Raw genomic sequence first — 19,562 nt, 5'->3', positions numbered from 1 at the left:
AATACGTAATATAATAGGTTTGTTTGAAAGTAACTTTAAATCGTTATTCCCTTTTTTAAAAATCATTTATAAATGAGCTAAGAAAAGTAAACAATTCTGTCATTTAAGATACTAAAACATCAACTTACCAAAAGTATAACTCGAAAAATGCTTTATATCTCTCAGTATCTGATTAACATTGAAAAGATGGTGTAAAAAAACTATTTATGTGCTCTTGCTCTTAGCAACAGATACTCACAGGTAGTTCACCCATTTAATAAAAAAATCGTTTGCATTGAGAAATTATATTTTTTTCCTGTATTGCCAGATTAAAAAAATTGTCATTTGTTCTTGCTAAAAAAAATTATAAGAGAAGAAAATCGTTTGCATTTTACGAAAGAAAAAAAAATCGTTTTCCATTTTACAAAATCTTTTGTAGAAGAAAAAAAAAATTTATTTATTAGGTAAGGAATCGTTTGTCATAAAAAATTACCTATCTTTTAGGCTATTAACTATTATTTAATCGATAAGTTACGACGGAATCTTGCATTTTGCTATATTTTTATTAATCTAAGTAGACATTTTTATCTATATGTAGTAAGAATCCCCAAACTATATTTAACAACTTGTTGCTTGGCACTACGTGATGCTCTTCTCCATCCTTCATCCTCAAAATCCTCTTCTTCCACGTGCAAATCCATTATTCGGACTTCGATGCCCTCTACCGGCAGCCCCTAGCAGGGCGCTAGCAAGGGAACGCCCTCGCTCAGTTGGTCACCAAAACCTTCAAATCGAAGACATAACAGAGTTCTTATCTCTATTGCAAGGGGTGGTTCGTTTCCATCCTCCACTTCTTTCTTGATCGAATATTTTTGGATTATAACTGTTGTAAGTGTTTTGGTCTCGTGTTTCGTGCAGAAGTCGTTCCCGGATTGTGTGGGATTAAAAGTGTGCCATTGTGGGGCGTAGTGCCCTGGAGTTGGTGTCCTCTTAAAAGAGAGCCCAGGAATTGAAAGAGGAAGTTTCTCCAACCATCATGTGGAATCAGCTGTTATCGTCTTGATTTTAAAATTTGAAGAGGGTGAGTAAATATACTTGGAATGGAAATATTTTACCTTTTTTTTTATCAAACATTATGAAAATTGTAAATGTTCTCTCAAACATTTTGATTGACAGACGAGAATAAGAGAAGAAAAAATTATATTAAAAGAAAATTTTGTTTTATATTTAAGAAAATGGGAAGTTCAGTTGTACTTTTTTCTTTAAATCAGGAATATTTAAGTGTCGCCAAAATTGTGAAATATATTTAAGTAATGTTAAAACTCGTTACGTTTCTATAACTCGTATTTTAATAACTTAATATTTATAACGTGTAAATAAGTTCTAGTAAGTAGCAATAACATTTGTAACTTGTACAATGTTCTAGTAATTTTGTGATATATTTGTGTGCTTAATTGAAGTTAGATACAAACTTGAATGATTTATAGCAAGTATTTGAACTAATTTAATAATTGTAATGCGTGAAAAAAGTTTTAGAAAGTAGTAATAATATTCATAACTTATTCTAGTAGTTATGTGATATATTCCTATGTACGAATAAGATATTTTTATAGCTAGTATTTAGTTCCAGCTTAATATTTATCAAGTAGCAAGAAAAACATAATTTAATTTTGATTGTTTTTCAGAATGATAAAACTTTTCAAGTTGAATGAAAACAAAAAATTTGCTTGTTATTCTATGTGTATGTATCAATTGACAAAAATCGTATCGACAAAATGTATGTATGGTATGTATCGACATGTGTATGTATCGACATGTGTATGTATCGACAAAAGTATCAATAAATACTTTTGTCGGAATAAAAATTAAATAATAAATCTTGAAAAAAAAACTAAAAAGATAAAAGCCAAAAACAAAGTTTTTTTTATAACAGTGTTTTCTAAACCTCTTATGGAAGTTTATGAGTTATAAATCGCTGTGAAAAATTTGTTTAAAAGCATGATATATTATTATATTAAACTAGATATCGGTGTTCCCGTACAAAAAGTTGCGTGCTTAGTTTGAATTGTGTATTTGAACTAGTTTAATATTCAGCTAAAATCTTAAAATTTATAAGAAATTTCATTTATGCTATATTTTGTATATTATTTTGAATAGTAATATTTTTTTATGTAGAATATTAATCTGTAATGAACTTTGAATGTTAAAGCAATTAAATAATAAGTTTGGAGAAAAAAATAGATAAAAAATTATAGAGCAAATAGGCTGTTTAAGAACTTCATTCTCTGATAAATATTTGGACATTTATTAAACAGCTAACAATAAATCATTGTAATTAACTTGCTGAAAAGTATGTAATAATATAAAATTAACTAATAGTGCTAAAAAAAAACTTTGCAACATAACAAAAGTTACGCGTAGAAGGAAACGCTATTCAAATTTTCTGAAACAATCATCGGTTTAAAAAATTAAACGTAGTTTAGCAAATGAATTTATGACATTAATAAAAAAATAAGAATGTAAATAATTCCTTGTGTTTAAAAGTGAGCAATTAAGTTTACGATATTAATAAAAAATGAGAATGCAAATAATCTGCTATGTTTTGAAGTTTACGGCATAAATAAGAAATAAAAATGCAAATGATTCGTTTTGTTTATAAGTGAGCAATTAAGTTTTACGACATTACAAAATACGAAGACAAGTAATTTTTTATATCTTAAAGTGAGTAATTAAGTTTCGCGACATAAATAAAACATAAGAAGGAACATCGATCACACGGTAACGGCTCATCGGAAAATCCGATTTTCAAAATCAAAGTCAAATCACAAATTTAGGAAAAATTACAAAATTGGAAAGGAAATTTAACAGAATCAACTGTTTTTATGCCATGCCCGAAGTCATCATGATTATATTACCAAATCTTACCACATTTACCGAATTTTATCACATTTATAAAACCATTTTATAATGTTAATTTTATCAAAATCATTACCAAAGCGTTCCGGCAAAAATTACCGAACTTTTTCATTGTTTCCATAGAGGACAGAAACACGGTAAATTTTACAGTATTCTTGTACTTTTTACCATACTTTTTTTCGGAGTACGATGATGTTAATTCAGTGACATTAGCTTGAAATGTTTTCAATTGCTCTAAATGATTTTAGAAATTCATTAAGATTGCACTTTAAATGCGTAGTTAAAGATTTCTCAGAAGTTGTAAAGAAGATGATTAATTATAGGAAAAAAAAGACTAGTTAAAAAAGATAAAATAAAATAAATGTTAAAGCTAGATGAAAAGGATGAAAAAAAAAGGTGAGGATGCGAATTATTCTAGAATATAAAATTTTCATTTGTGTCAAAAAGTAAAAAAGAATATGCGTGAAATAGTTATGGTAATCAAAAATTAAACCAATGAACAACAAGAAGGGAAATGATTTTTAAATTATCTAAAATTACCCTTAAAGGTCATCAGAGTAGGAAATGCTGGACAATATCCCTTTACCTTAAAAGAACACTAGTGAGAAAATAACGGGAAAGTGTACCAAAGCCAGTTCTAAACGAAAAATTCATTATAGTATTTTGATGTATAATTATAATTCAGTAATCAGTATTATAATCATATCATAATAATAATTGTAAACAATATAACATAATTGTAATGAGTATCATTATTATTACAATTGGGTACTTGCAACTAATCACATGGTTGTGTCTAATCACGAGGTTATGTCACGTGGCTCGTTAATGTTACAGCTTCAAGACTTGGATTTATTATCACCCTGAATCAATTTTTGGATCAGTTTTGATTGAATACCCGCAAGCGACGTCACACGTGTGTGTCGAACCTTTCCAGCTGACCCACGCGTGACGTCACTTCCGAGTATCCTATTGAATTTCAGTATACTTGAAGTTATCAGTTTGAATGAAAACATGAGTATAGTTGTAATTCAATATATTTGGAACTATCAATACAGGGTTACTCATAATTCCCTCCGCCTGTAAGCGCAATTTTTCTAAACTACAATTGGCTTCAGTGGTACATGTTACTGCCATCTACCGGCAACTGCTTAAATTAAAACTCGAATACTTTCGGAATAATTTCATATGCTCTTTTTTGCCATATTCGTCTTCGTTTTTTTACTATAACGCTTCGAAACCCCGGAGGGAATTATGAATAACCCTGTATAATAGCAGTTTAATCAAATTTCATTGTATTGAAAATTAAAAGTATAATTGGAGCTCAGTATTTGTGGAATTAATTAGTGCATTTGAATTCATTATGTTTGATATCATTAGTATAATTTGAATTCAGTACTTATGGAATCATCAATATACTTGGAATCAAGTATATTTGGAATTGTCAGTAAAATTGGAACTCGGTACGTTTGGATTCATTAGTATATTTGGTATTATCAATGTAGGTGTAATCATCGGTGTATTTGAAATAATTAGTAAAAATACTTTTTTAGCTATAAAATTCAGTCTTTATATCTCTAACAGGAAATGTAGTGAATTTATGCCCCTTCTAGACTTTTCCTCAATCTATTTTCAGGTTGCTTTTAAAGCTAAGAGCTTTTTGGTTTACAATTTTCAGTCACGTCGTCTTTTGTTTACTCGAATCTTCAAACTTTTTTTACCATTCATTTAACCTAGACAAAACTATAGTTTTTTCCGGTAAAACTGGTCTGTTATATCTAGTCTAAGTCTAATATAGTCTGTAAAAACTAGTTTAAATAGATTATTCAAAATAACCAATTTTATATGCGTCTTTATAATAATCTAATTTTTTTTCTTCTGTAATTAGTTTTGAAACAGTAAAAATTTGCATTTCTGAACGCGAAAAATTTTAATGTCTCTTTTGTACTGGAAAAATTATTACAGTTAAATAGAGCATTTAATTTGATTTATTTTATATTAAGGGTTTTTCTCAATAAAATATGTGCAGTTTTATTTTAGGGCATGTTGAATTCAAAGTGGGGTCACGGAAGAATATTAAGGTGAAAAAGATACGTAATAAATAATTCTAACATTTTCTTTTCGTTAGAAATTACCTAGATTTTCATAACTAATATTCTATTGGTATATTTTAAAATTCAAAACTTAAACTTTGACATTTTCCCAGCCTAAACTTTGGGAATCATGTTTCTTTTCTTTTTTTTTTTAATTGCAAACTAGGAAGATTTTTTGAGCTCTATTTTTTAATATGATCCATTAAAAAAATCGCTCCATACATGATTCTAGAAAATGAGGATTTCATGATGATGAGATCCTCCATTATGACGAAATTTAATCATCATTCATGATAAGGAAATTGATTCATGATCGAGGATGGTGAAATTTTTCCTTGATATTTGTGCCTGATATTCTATCGATGGGGGTTTGCAGTTAAATCATGTCGCTTTAAACCCACACCAATCACATTTCTGAACATAAAATTATTTTAAGTGGTTGAGATATGTCCAAATAGCCTGGTTGGTAGGACACTGGACCCATGTCCAAGTGGTCGTGGATTCGATCCCCTACGGCCGAAGACTCTCCATGTAGTAAATGGTGACTAATGTACGTTAAATCTGTCGAGTCGAAAAGTCCTCCATGTTCCCATAACAAATCATACCTCTGGGGGTACTGATTCCGGAGTTTCCTTGTCTCTTGAATTGGTTCAAAATTACAAGGCTACGGAGTTGAACATTAATAGTCGTAAACCCAAAATTGAGTCTGATGTTCCACGACGGTTATGAAATAAAATATAAAAATGGTTGGCATATCATGGATTAAAATTTCATAGCTGTCAGATAACCTTGGAAATTCTTAGTGGTTTCGCTTCTTCATTAAAATAAATGAATTGAAATCCTTACACAATGGAAAACTTTCCGCTATTAAATCCATGAACCCTACTTTTTTTTATGTTGGTCTCCAATTATTATTTGTAAACTGAGTTAAATAGTAATCCCTCAAATGTTGACCGATTTAAGGTGAAGCTTCTGAATATATACGTATATACTTTACAGCCATTCAAAAAATATAATGGGAAGTTTTAATTATATGATAAAGCAATAATACTCTAAAGCTTTAATTTTTAATCAACTATTTAAAAAAACAGTGATCAAAATTTCTAATTAAATACTAAAACCACCGCAACTCAAATTCAATATTCGAAAGTTACCCGTTTTTATTTAACTAGGTACCTGCTAGTGACATTTTCGTTGGTAGATCGCAGCATTTTTTCAATTCAGAAGCCAACCAGCTTCGCGCACACACGTGACGTCGCTTGCAGGTATCCAATTAAATTTGATTTAAATTACATGGTTAGGCATAATCCCTTCACTTCTTCTCTGGTACGCGATTGCTAAATGATTCATATGCGAAATCATTATTTTTTTAGGCTTTATTTATTAAATTTTAGTCTTTAAATCACAGCTAGAAAGCTATTTTTTTTTATTAAAAAAGACTATTAACCAGACGAGTGTTACGTAATTATTCTATTAAAATGCGTTAAAATTAAAATAACTATTACAAATTCAGACTGACTTTAATAAAAGTGCAGAAAAAGAAACAAAGCAAATTCCATTACACAACTAAACCACGCAGAAGAAAGTAATTTAAGTAAAGAAAAAATCTTGTACAGAAGTTGTTCCGCGAGAAAATTAAAAATTCGAACTTTCTTTTTAAATTTTCTTATCTTAATTGGACAGACGTTGTCGGAAAAAATTAGAACTGGCGTTCTCTGTTTTATACATTTCTCCTTTCTTTTAAAAAGCTGTTTAAATATTTCTAAATTCACAAGTTTACGACATATTTTTCACAACTACTCATTTCCGCTATTACCTCATGTTTGCCGTTGTCTCTTTCTTTATCGTCTGCTTTTGCTTCTAAAATGTCGATTTGATTAACTCGTTTGTCTGCTTTTGTGTTAAAAAAGAAGAGAGCAGTACTGAAATTCGATATCCTTTAAATGGCTCATTAACTAACTCTTTGTTTGACTAGAAGCTAATTTCGTTCCGATTAGAACATCTGCTTAAATGTACAAAATGGCTCATTTCTTCAATATAATGGGATAAAGTTCTCCTAAAAAGAAAAGGGAAAAAGTTGACATAGAAAAGCGAAATTTATTCCAGAAGTAGATAGAGTTGCTTATAACCATGAAATGTGTTTATTTTGTCCCATTGTTTTGATGGTCATGTGATAAATGATAGTTATTTTACAGTTTATAGAGACATTAAAGACAACTTACTTATGGAAATCTGTACATATTTAGTAATTCGAATCATTGTAGAATATTCACTCAGAGTTAAAGCTAATTATTCTTTTGCAACTGTTGTGGTGATTACCGTATGATAAATAGTAGTTATTTTACAGTTTATAGAGACGTTGAAGATAATTTAGTTTAAATGAGTTTATCTACGCAAATCCAGTTTTAGTAATTCGAAGCATTGTGGAATTTTTTAAGCCCTAAAAGGCGTTTATTTTGCTCCACAGTTGGGATGATTGTAAGATAAATCTTTATTATTATATAGTATATGAGATATTGAAAACAATTTTGTTTAAATGAGCCGTTTCTTCAACAAATTTATTCATTTCATCGATGCCAAATTAAATGTTTCTATTTAAAATTATAACATTTATCGTATTTTGTTACAGTTTGGGATAAGAAAATAATTTTAAATAAGGGAAACATTTATAAAGTTAAAAATTATTTTGTAAATATCTTTGTAAATAATAAAAGTATTTTATTTTCGATAATTTTTTTAAGAAGATTATCATTTAATACATCAATTTTAGTTAAAAGTTTTGTAAATTTTTGATGGCTGACCTTATAAAATTTCCAGAAATTATATTTAAAAAAATCAATCAAAATTTTTTTTTTAAAGTTATCGTTGTTAAGAAGTTGCGAATTTCTCAACAACGTGAATCGCTACCATGTTTAAAAAGGGAAAATTAATTTCATAAGAAAAGTTCTTTTCACCTCTTATAAAAACGCAGAGCAGAACATAAGTTATATAGTTTGCCTATTTAGTCTGTAAAAGACATAATTTCCAGTCAGGAAGAAACAAAGTGGATTGCACTTATTGTGTTTTGCAAAAGTGAAGTGTTTATGCTTAACCCTGTGATTTAAATCAAATTTAATTGGTTACTTGTATGCAACGTCACGCGTGTGTGTCAAACCTGATTGACTTCTGAATCGACAAATGCCACGATTTACCTACGATGACGTCACTTGCAGGTATCAAATTAGCTGACTCATATGCTTCTTTAATTTTGAACGTTCATTACAGACAGGCAGAGATTAGATCTGGCTAAATTTTTGAATGTCCAAATCAGAGCTTTATTATTATTATTCTACCAAGTACAAGAAAAAACATTTCTAATAAGAAACACGTCTTATAAAAAAGAACTTAAGTATTATCTTTAAATACAAAAATCACTCACAGGCTATTGAATTATATAAATATATTGCCCATGCATTTATTTTAAATGTACAATTTTTTTCCCTCAAAACAACATTGAATTAGGGGAAAAGTGGTGATTTTTAAACGCAAATTAGATTACTTTTTTTTTCTTTTCTAGAAAAGTCTTCATCTTTTTGTTCTCAAGCCCTTAAAAACCTCCATTGGACTGAAAATTTAACCATAAATTTAAAGCCTCTTTTTCGGAGACAAAACAGAAAAAGAAGAAAAATTTAAGGAAGTGAAAAATTTGTCAAATTTGTGATAAAGTATAATGGTTAGTTTTTTGGGTTTAATTATTACTTCAATTTTAAAATGCCACATAAAAAATACAAAATTTCTAATTATGTATTTTTTTCTGCAGATATTTTGAGTTTTTACTTTGCTATGAACTGAATATGAATAAAACTTTTTGCCATCACTTTTTATTAATTCATGATACTTTGAAACAAAGAAAAAAAATGGATTTATGAATTAAGCGTGTTAAATGAATTGTAAATTACAAAATCGCATCAACATAGATCTTAATTTTATTTACGGGAAAATTTACGAGAGATTTTTAATAAAAATAAATGCCTTAAAGATTTTTATTTCGGAAAGAAATGTGCGAATTAAAAAAAAAATAACATTAAAAAAGTGTGTATAATATTTTATGTACATACGTGTTCTGTTAAAAAAATCTTTATTTACGTATTTGTATTTTACTATAAAAAATTAAAACGGAAAAATAATAAAACAAAAATTTATAAATGTCATTTCTTCATTAATGCACGACATTAAAAAATCTTTCAACAACACGAATTATCTGAACTTTTATTTAAGGGGAAAAAAATATTAAAAGCTTCTTTTAAGTAGTAATGAAAAATAAAATTAAAATGCCAAACTGGTGTGGGAAAAGCAAGACCTGTTGGAAATCCATTAGTTTTTTTATTCCGCCTCTCACGTAATATTCTTTCTTTTTTAAGAATTTCACGTCTATAATTCGCGTGTTTGTTCGCGAAAAGCTTATTCATTCTAGCAAAGCTTCAAGCAAATGTTTGCGTGAAGATTAAATGCGAAAATATGAGGTAGAAAGCTTCTGCGTAGGCGATTAGAGTTGCTAATACCATCCTCCTACGGAAATCTCAATATCTGTTCGCTCCCTTCTGAAACTTTGAGTAGTTGCAAGTAATAAAATATGAATTGGTGCTTTAAATGTCATTTTAAAGTTTGAGCATTTTTAATTAGTTTTCTCTTATTTTTTCTTAAGCACTTTTTTTTGTCAGATTGCATAAGTATTAGAAGTTATAAGTTTTTATACTTAGTAGTAAGTTTAAAGTCAATTTTTTAATGAGAAAGCTTTTAATTTAATTTTCTCTTATTTTTTTCAAATAAATTTTTTAATCGCACCTAGTATTTTGCTTTACTTATGGAAATCGAAATTATTAAAATATTTTTAACGCAATTATTTTTCTTAGTTCGATAATTTTATGTTTTTTAATATTGTTATAATTTATAATTCGTGGTAAGTATTATAATATTTTTTTTTATTATGGGAGCATAAAATTTCATTTCCCCTTTTTTTTGCTTTAAAAACCTTTTAAATTGATTAAGTATTTTATTGATTAAGTATTTGAATTAAGTATTTTATTTTACCTAAGGAAATCGAAATAATTCGAATTTTTTTAATGTTAATTATTTTTTTAAGTATAAGAATTTATATTTTGCAATATTGCTTTAATTTATAAATTGTTATAAATTTTTTAATGCCAATCTCGGGGCTTTTAATTTAATGTTCTCTTATTTTTTTCTTTATAAGTAATTTTATTTTATAATTAATTTTAATTTATAAGTAATTTTAATTTAACTATAAGTAAATTTAATTTATAAGTAATTTTAATTTAACTATAAGTAAAGGTAATTTATAAGTAATTTTAATTTAACTATAAGTAAATTTAATTTATAAGTAATTTTAATTTAATTATAAGTAATTTTAATTTAATTATAAGTAATTTTAAGTAATTTTAATTTAATTGTAAGTAATTCTAAGTAATTTCAATTTAATTATAAGTAATTTTAAGTAATTTTAATTGAATTATAAGTAATTTTAAGTAATTTTAATTTATAAGTAATTTTAATTTAATTTTAAAAAATTTTAAGTAATTTTATAAGTAATTTCACCGAATATTTTGTTTTGTTTAAGAAAAATCGAAGTTAAACGAATATTTTTTAAGTCAACTTCTTATAGCTTAAGAATTTTGTAATTTGCAGTACTTTATTTTATTATAATTTTTTCTTTTTTTTTATGATCGACGTAAAACAACAGACCCAATTTTGAGTTTGCGATTACCAATGCTCAACTCTGTAGCCTTGTAATTTTGAATCCAATGAAGAAGACGAGTATCCTAGATCAAGTATTGGTTAAAATTTGCCCTCGTGGAGAACTTTCTGATGGAACAAACCAGCATTTGAGTTACATAGAGAGGAAAACCTTGAAAACTTCCCACGGTTATAGTGACGGCAATGGAACTCTAGCCCATGATCAGTCTGTCACTGAGAATATTTTACGTAAGCACTGTGGTCGGTGCGAACTGGGAGCGGAATTCGTATCAATCAGTCATCGTTGGGATTCGAACCCGGTCACCTCGTTGGGAGGCGACAGCTCTATTCCCTGAGCCACCACGGCTCTATTATAATTTCTAGTAAGCGTTATAAAAGCAATATTTAAGTGAAAAAACTTTTTTTAATTTTCTCCTTTTTTCTTTTATAGAATATTCTTTTAATCGTCCTACGCATTTAGTTTTATTTAGGAAATAAGATTTCTTGGAATATATTTTTAATGCTAATTTTTTATATTTTAAGACTTCAGAATTAGTTTTCTTTTCATTTTTTGTTTTGGTATTTTTTTAGATTACTTATAAAATCGAAGTGATAACTCGTAAAAAGATTTATAATGACTTTTTTAAAGTTATTTTTCTTTAAATTTTTATGTAATTAAATTTTTTTATTAAGTATTTAACTGAATATTACTTTAAGAAGAAATTGTAATAAATAATTTTTTGTAATTTTCTTAATGCCATTTTTTTTTCGTTTCGAGAATTTGAATTAATTTTCTTTCATTATTTTTCTTTTTCAAGTGTTTTTTTCCTTCATATTACTTAAAGAAGTCAAAGTTGATCGTATAACTTGTTGACTTTGAGGATTGAGAATAAATTAGTTAAATTTTTAATGCCGATTTTAATGACTTCAGTTTCTTCTTATTTTCTTTTTAATGACTTTTTTTATTGAATCGAGTATTTTGCATAAAATTACTAACAAAAGTCATTAATTAGGTTTATTTGCAGTAACATTAATACCAATATGTTTATGTTTGAGAGCTTTTACTAACATTTTTTGTCAATGATTTTCTTGCATCGAGTATTTTGTTGAGAAATTACTGAAGGATATCAAGTTTAATAGTTTTAATTTAAAAGATTGATGTACGTAGTTTCGTAAAAATGAGTTATAAGAATTTTAATAACAATTATTATAGTTCATGAACTTTTTATTAGTTTCCAGTGCAAATCATGCACCATTCACTTCTATTGCAAATCATGCATCATTCCTTTCCTTTGGAAATCATGCGTCAAAATTGCGTCACCCATTGCATATCTAATTTATAGTTTTTTTCCCATTTCATCACGTTTTGCCTTTTTGACAAACTGAATTTAAAACAGTATATGCAAGGTTAAGGCATGATAAGGTGTCTTCCCATTTTATTTTACCGGGAGATATTTCGTTTCCCATGAAAGCAGTTATGTCAGATAACTTTGCTTATGCAATAAATCGCACTAAATATAGTTCTGCTTTTTCATACAATTTATTGAATAAACACAACTTTTAGCAACTGCCACGTTAGTGTCTGTACTTGAACTTTAAAGTATAAATAACCTAAATATTACTTTTATTTTAGATTAGGATGGTAAAAATGTATCTGTATTTGTCACTCTCTGCAATCAGTATTCTACGAGGAAATAATCGCTAAGCAATGAATTATACAAATATTGCTTTTAATCTTAGACCAGGGAAATAGAAAAGTAATAAACGTTGTTAATGTATGCCTTTTAATCAGCAGTCAGTGTTCTAAGCGGAAATAAGCCATAACGAATGATTTGTCCAAACATTTCTGTCTTAATCTTAGAACATTTCTGACATCTTAGAAGAAGGTTATAAAAAGTAATAAATCTTGAAAATGATTCTGTCTGTCACTCTGCAATCGGTATTCTGCGTGGAAATTAGCCATAACTGAATTATCCAAACATTTTTCTTAAACATAGACCAAGGCCATAAAAGTAATAAATCTTGTAAATGTTCTGCCACTCTGCAACCAGTATTCTATTACAAAATAAGCCCCATCCAATGAATTATACAAACATTGCCTTTAATCTTAGACCAGGGTAATAAAAAAGTAATTAGTCTTGTTAATGTATGTCTGTCACTCTGTAATCAATAGTCCGCTAGGAAATGAGCCATAACTGAATTATCCAAACATTTCTCTTAATTTTAAACCAATGTTATAAAAAGTAATAAATCTTGTAAATGTATTTGTCAGTCACTCTGCAATCAGTATTCAAAGAGGAAATAAGCCATAACGAATGATTTGTCCAAACATTTCTCTTAATCTTAGACCAAGATTATAAAAAGCAATAAATCTTGTAAATATCTATCTGTCAACCTGGAATCAGTATTCCACGCGGAAACGGGCCCTAGCCAATGAATTACCCAAATATTAAATCAGGGTAATAAAAATTGTTGGGAATATATTTGTATGGGACTCTGCAAGCAACATTACACTTGGAAATAAACACCATATTTGTTATGCATAACTTATAACAATGACATAACAGACATATACCAGCAAAATTATAAAGAACTCCATATCTTAACCCACCCTATGGTCCCCCTATGCCCTTATTTCACTTACCCATCTACTGTTTTCTATTTTTGAACAAATGAGCCATTTTCATGCATAATATGGCATGCTTAAAATAAATCTCTTTTCCCATTTAGAAAAAAAACAACAGCTTAAGCTATGTTTTTAAAGATGAATATTTATTTATATTTTTATAATGTATAAAAAAGCACCTCGTTTTCTAAAGTGAGCCCATAATTTAAAGCGTGACTTACTCGAAAAGAAATATCAAGATTGGGTAACATACGGATATCAATGTTTTTGCGAATATTTTTTTCCCCTTTCGTTTTTAAGAGTGGACGTTGATTTATGTATTGCTTTCTAAATTTGTTCCATTCCTCCGACAAGTCCGTAATTAGTCAAGCGGACTAAAGAAAAAAAGGATAAGAAACAGAAGAAAAAAAATTGAGGCATTGCCTTGATTACAAAATCGCTCATTTTCTTAAAGTGTGACTAGCATTTTTAAAATAGTGGCAGTTTTTTTTTCATGCTAGACTTAGGAATAAGAAGAATTTGTTTGTTTTGGAAGTGTTCTAAAATTATGAAAGAAATAGGAGGAAATATATATATTTTTAATGATACTTTTATTTACATTTTTTTACATAAAGAGTTGCATTTGTATTAAACATTCGACAAAAAAAAAATTGGAAGGTAATTTGGATAATAAACTACTGCTAGGAAAATATTTTATCAAAATATTCTATTACACTGTTTGGCTACGCAGTGATGGCATAAAACAATTTATGGTTGTGAGGTTTGACTTTTAATGGCCAGAGTGAAATAACTTTCTCGCCAAAAGAAATGGAGAGGTAAGTTTAGAGAATCCAACTGAATTAGCTTTAAGTTCCTACGTTCACAATAGAAAATTAATGTTGTCTTCAAGTTACTTAATGTTCAGAAGCTTTCAATCAGTTTATTAATTTCTAAATCTTATAAACTGTTAGTGTCATAGTCTTTGCACTTTTGGTGTTTTACCATTCTGCCAAAACATTTGTTTCCAAATGTACTTGAAAACTTTTTTTTTCCAATGGCAGGCACTGAATTTGAATCTTGCCTATACTATGCCAGAATTGTTGCTCATTTCGCGTTATCCAGTGGGCACCTGTGAACCAAAGTCATGGAGGCGAGCAACATTGCCCACGCCACACTGCCACAAACCCGTTTTATAGGGTGGGCCACATTCACACATCATACACACACACAACAGAGGACAGCACAAAGAGAGAGAGAAACATCCATGCCCAGAGCGGGATTCGAACCCGCAGCCTATGGCTCCGCAGTCAGGCACACTAACCGCTCGGCCACCAGGCCGGCATACTTGAAAACTTTTTCCACTTCAAAAACACGCCAAGACTGTTACTTACCCAGATAGCCGGCAACCTTACGGCAAACGTTGCATTTTCATTTTGTTGGCATTGGAAGGTTGAGTCATTATCCATCTTTAAACTTAGCAGAAATATTAGTAAGCCAAGCTTGTTTCTTTTAAGATTGAACAAAAGCGTGCAAATACCTTTACAAAAAATATCATAGCTTTTAAAGTAAACCTTGTTTTAGCCTTTCTTTCATTCCAGCTTTGTCCAGACCCTCAAAGGCAGCATTTTGTTTGCATTGAAAACTTAATGATCAGGTAAAACATTCGATTTCAAAGTGTTAAAGAAAGTATATAAAATTCTATGCAAGTAAACATTATTTCAAAAATGGTCATAAAATTTAAAATAAACTTTGAGAAGGATAATTTATCCTCAGTTTGAGAACGCTTTATTATCTTGATTTGCGAATGATAAGTCATTCTCAATTTCGGAAGGTTTTTATAACCTTGTTTTGTAAAGGCATATTCAATCTCAATACATAAAGATTGTTTTTCAAAGCTTAATGAGAACCTCATAACACGTAAACTAGCATAGTTAAATTTAACATTGCTTCAAGCTTGCATGTTTTTTTTATTAATCTTTCATAAACCTTATTGAGCATTGTAATAAAGGCTGTTGCTGACACTAAAATAGACCTTATCCTGCTATCTTGTCACTTATAAATCTTTGAGCTATCCGAACGTTAAATATATAATATAATTTACAGTACAGATGAATTTATCTAAAAATAATCCATCTTTTCCCAAGAAACCTCAATGCTAAAAAAGTGCTTTTTACTAAACTTTTCAAAGCGATACAGTGACATAAGTACACCTGTCTACCAGCCTTACGTCTATTAACCCTGTGAACTATTAATCTTTCTAGACATTTAGATTCTAAGCCAAAGTTTAACTTACCGAAGCTGAAAAAGCCAAAGGACGTAGGCGGGATTACCTTAAGCGTTACACACAAACGGAAAAGCGAAAGGATTCCGTTCGCAAACGCAAGCATGAATCCCGTTCCTCATAAAAGTACCAAAGTAGTTGACAGTATTGAACACTACCAAAGAGCGAACTGTGGCTCTCCGAAACCCTTTCACGCAAATACGAGAACTAGGTGTTGATCACTAGTTAGGTATAAAAGGATCCATTGTCAACGTACCCAATGACTTGCTCAAGACCACAGACTGTATTCCACGCAATGTAAATGATTCGGTCACTATTCATGTAAAATTGAAAAAAAAAGCCTAGCTTTGAAATCCCATTTTATGTATGAACTTGTAAATCCGAAACGAGTGTTTGATGCAGCTTACTATCCCCCTCAAACACCATTGTACCAATCTGAAAATGTTAATATTGATCTCGATTAGCTGTGTAATGTCTGTTCAATCATCAAAAGAATTTACACAGAATGCGTCTGAGCTGCATTCAAATAAGTCTGCAAAATTATGTACAGAGCAGTTCAGGATTAGCAATTAAAGATGTCCAAGATGAAAACACAATAAAGCGGCTTTTTCAACAACAAAAATTAGACAACAATCATTTTGCCTTTGAGTAACTTGTGATTTTTTTAAATTTAAATTTGAAGATGGTTTATTAGACAAAAAGAATGATACGATACTAAAACTCGAAAAATTGCCGAAAAAAATTTCAAAATCGTTAAAAATGCTGAAACACATGTTAATACCTTGTAACTAATTGTATCATTCTACAAAAATACTACTGAAAAATGTAGATATGTAGGATTCGAAATGTAGATAAAACAAGGCAGAAATTACAATAGAGGAATTACAAGGGAAAATAAAAAGAATCCGCTCTTTTTTGCGAATACAATCGTATGGGCTGATGAAAAGATTATATCTTTTATTTTCCGGATTTTTAAAAAAAGAAAATTTGTCCTTTTTTTCAAATTTTTTTTCGGTTTTTTCTATTTTCATTATTATTTTTCTTTTTCCCCCTTTTTTCATTGTTCTGCAATTTCTCCCTTGTTTTATATACATTTTGAACTTATTTTATGAGTTCTATTTACTTGCAGCTTATGCGCAATAAAACTTATTGTTTTTCTTAATTTTCTTCGTGTTTTTGCATTTATATATATATATATATATATATATATATATATATATATATATATATATATATATATATATATATATATATATATATATATATATATATATATATATATATATATATATATATATATATATATATATATATATATATATATATATATATATATATATATATATATATATATATATATATATATATATATATAGATATATAATACATATATATGGGTCATTCTCACGAAAACTGTCATTTTTCAGTTCATAAAATCCCAAAAAAGTAAAGTGAATAAAAAGCTCTGAAACTTTTTATATTAATAGAAATATGTAATGGCATTATAAAGAAAGTATATATCCTATAAATTATATTTAATACTTAAATTAATTAATTTTTTAAATAATTAATTTATAATAATTAATAATTAATTAATTAATTTAATTAATAAATTTAATAAATTAATTTATTAATTTTTTAATTTATTTTTCAAATTAATTAATAAGTAAATTAATTATTTTCACTATTCAAAAAGTGAGGGAATGACACTAATAGTGGGGGAATGATATTTTATTTTAATACATGTTTTTATCTAAGTTACATCTACCTAAATTTTGAAAATGATAACATACTAAGTATATCTAATATTTATTATAATTTAGTCTTATATATTTAATAGTTTTTACAGGTTTGGGAAATAAAATTGGCTGGCACGATTGAACAAAAAAAAATTTGATAATATACTCATCTTGAATCATTCCCTCACTTCAGCGTCATTCCCTCACTTTATACACTAGTGAGGGAATGACGAATTCAATGAAATTTAAAAATAACAGCTAGGCCTAATTAATTTCTGAAGTCAATCACATACAATTATATTCGTACAAGAAAGCAGCATATAATTATCCACTTTCTCGATGAAGTTGTATTTTATTTTACTCTAAAAAATGACATGAGGGAATGACAAATGTAAAAATTTTTACCTGGTTTGATTCATTCAAATTTATTCCACAGCAAAGCTTCTTTAAGTTGAAGATTGAAACATACTGCAATTTTGTTCTATGATGCCAGTTGTTAACTTCTGAAGTTTTAATTAAAATATTTTTATTCTAAGAAGATTGCAGGTGATAAGAACATTGTTGTGAGGGAATGACGTGAAACACTGGGGACAAAGTTTAAAATAGTGCTGTGTTAATATTTTTATCAGAAATTAAATATAAAATTGATTTTCTGAATTCTATATTTCAGTATTCTGAAATAAAAAACACGAATTTGTAAAAAAAAAAAAATTTATTTCAGAAACAATTTTTTTCTTTTTTTAAATCAGCAGTGGGGACAAGTGAGGGAATGACATATTGGTATATTTTAATTACCTAAAATAAATAAAAAATAAAAATTGATAATTTTATTTTTATTCTTTTGTTAGCTTGCATTCCGAAGGACACTTTCCCTGAATTTTTTTTTTTTCGTAAGCTGTAAAACAAACATAAAATATACTGGGGACATGAAAATGACTGTTTTTGTGAGAATCACCCATATATATAATACAAAAATTATAAATACTTTTGTATTAATAAAAGCATTAAAATTCTTTTCATAAAATGTCTTTGGTAAAGAATAGGTGTAGAGATATTCTATTTTGGAACTTCAAGGCTGAAAACATACCAATGAATTATATAATTAGATTTATATTTCAAAGGAGTTATTTTTAGAATCTCTCCCTCTTTCACTTCCATATTAGGAAGCAGTAAATGATTTTCCATAATGCGTAGAGTCATAAGGTATGGGAGACTAAGCCTTTTTACTTCCTGTTTCTGTTAGTATTTAATGCGGGAGCAATTGTTTTCTTCAAAAGGTTTCCTCTGCGAAGCAAATATCCTGCCGGCTTGTAATAACAAGACTACATCCCTGTTATCATTGGTTACATTTAGTTCAAATAATTCAGTCGTGAACCAGTTATTCCTTCATTAGTTTTATTTACGGGTAGGTTGGTGATTATAACATTTCACACCCACTCTCCACAAGGGAGGGGGTGGACAAAACTCCGGATGGTTCCGGCAGATCTTACACGGAATACATCATACAGCTAGAGTCATGCGAAAACAGACGCTCCCGCAATAAATACTAACAGAAACAGGAGTTAAAAAGGCTCAGTCTTGCGTACTTTATAACTCTACGCATTATGGAAGATCATTTACTGCTTCCTAATATGGAAGTGAAAGAGGAAAAGATTCTAAAAATAACTCCTTTGAAATATAAATCTAATTATAATTCATTGGTATGTTTTCAGCCTTGAAGTTCCAAAATAGAATATCTCTACACCTATTCTTTACCAAAGACATTTTATGAAAAGAATTTTAATGCTTTTATATTATATATATATATATATATATATATATATATATATATATATATATATATATATATATATATATATATATATATATATATATGGGTCATTCTCACAAAAACAGTCATTTTCATGTCCCCAGTATATTTTATGTTTGTTTTACAACTTACGAAAAAAAAATTTTCAGGGAAAGTGTCCTTCAGAATGCAAGCTAACAAAGGAATAAAAATAAAATTATCAATTTTTATTTTTTATTAATTTTAGGTAATAAAAATATACCAATATGTCATTCCCTCACTTGTCCCCATTGCTGATTTAAAAAAAGAAAAAAATTGTTTCTGAAATAAAATTTTTTTTTTTACAAATTTGTGTTTTTTATTTGAGAATATTGAAATATAGAATTCAGAAAATAAATTTTAAATTTAATTTCTGATAAAAATATTA

The 19,562-nt window shown here is 28.2% G+C and overlaps 1 protein-coding gene across 1 annotated transcript in view; it reads left to right on the top strand.

Annotated features, from left to right (window-relative positions):
* The first annotated feature begins 723 nt into the window (after positions 1–723).
* Positions 724–19,562, top strand: part of LOC107439657 (arrestin domain-containing protein 2) — a 230,078-nt gene continuing 211,239 nt past the window's right edge. The window contains exon 1 of the mRNA XM_043052149.3: positions 724–1,060. The gene's annotated coding sequence lies outside the window, so the exon portion shown is untranslated. The remainder of the gene's footprint in view (positions 1,061–19,562) is intronic.

The sequence above is a fragment of the Parasteatoda tepidariorum genome, chromosome 10 (assembly GCF_982258835.1).
Source record: "Parasteatoda tepidariorum strain Cologne lab strain chromosome 10, Ptep-v5.0, whole genome shotgun sequence".
Taxonomy (NCBI): domain Eukaryota; kingdom Metazoa; phylum Arthropoda; class Arachnida; order Araneae; family Theridiidae; genus Parasteatoda; species Parasteatoda tepidariorum.
This window is presented reverse-complemented; position numbering and strand designations above follow the sequence as displayed.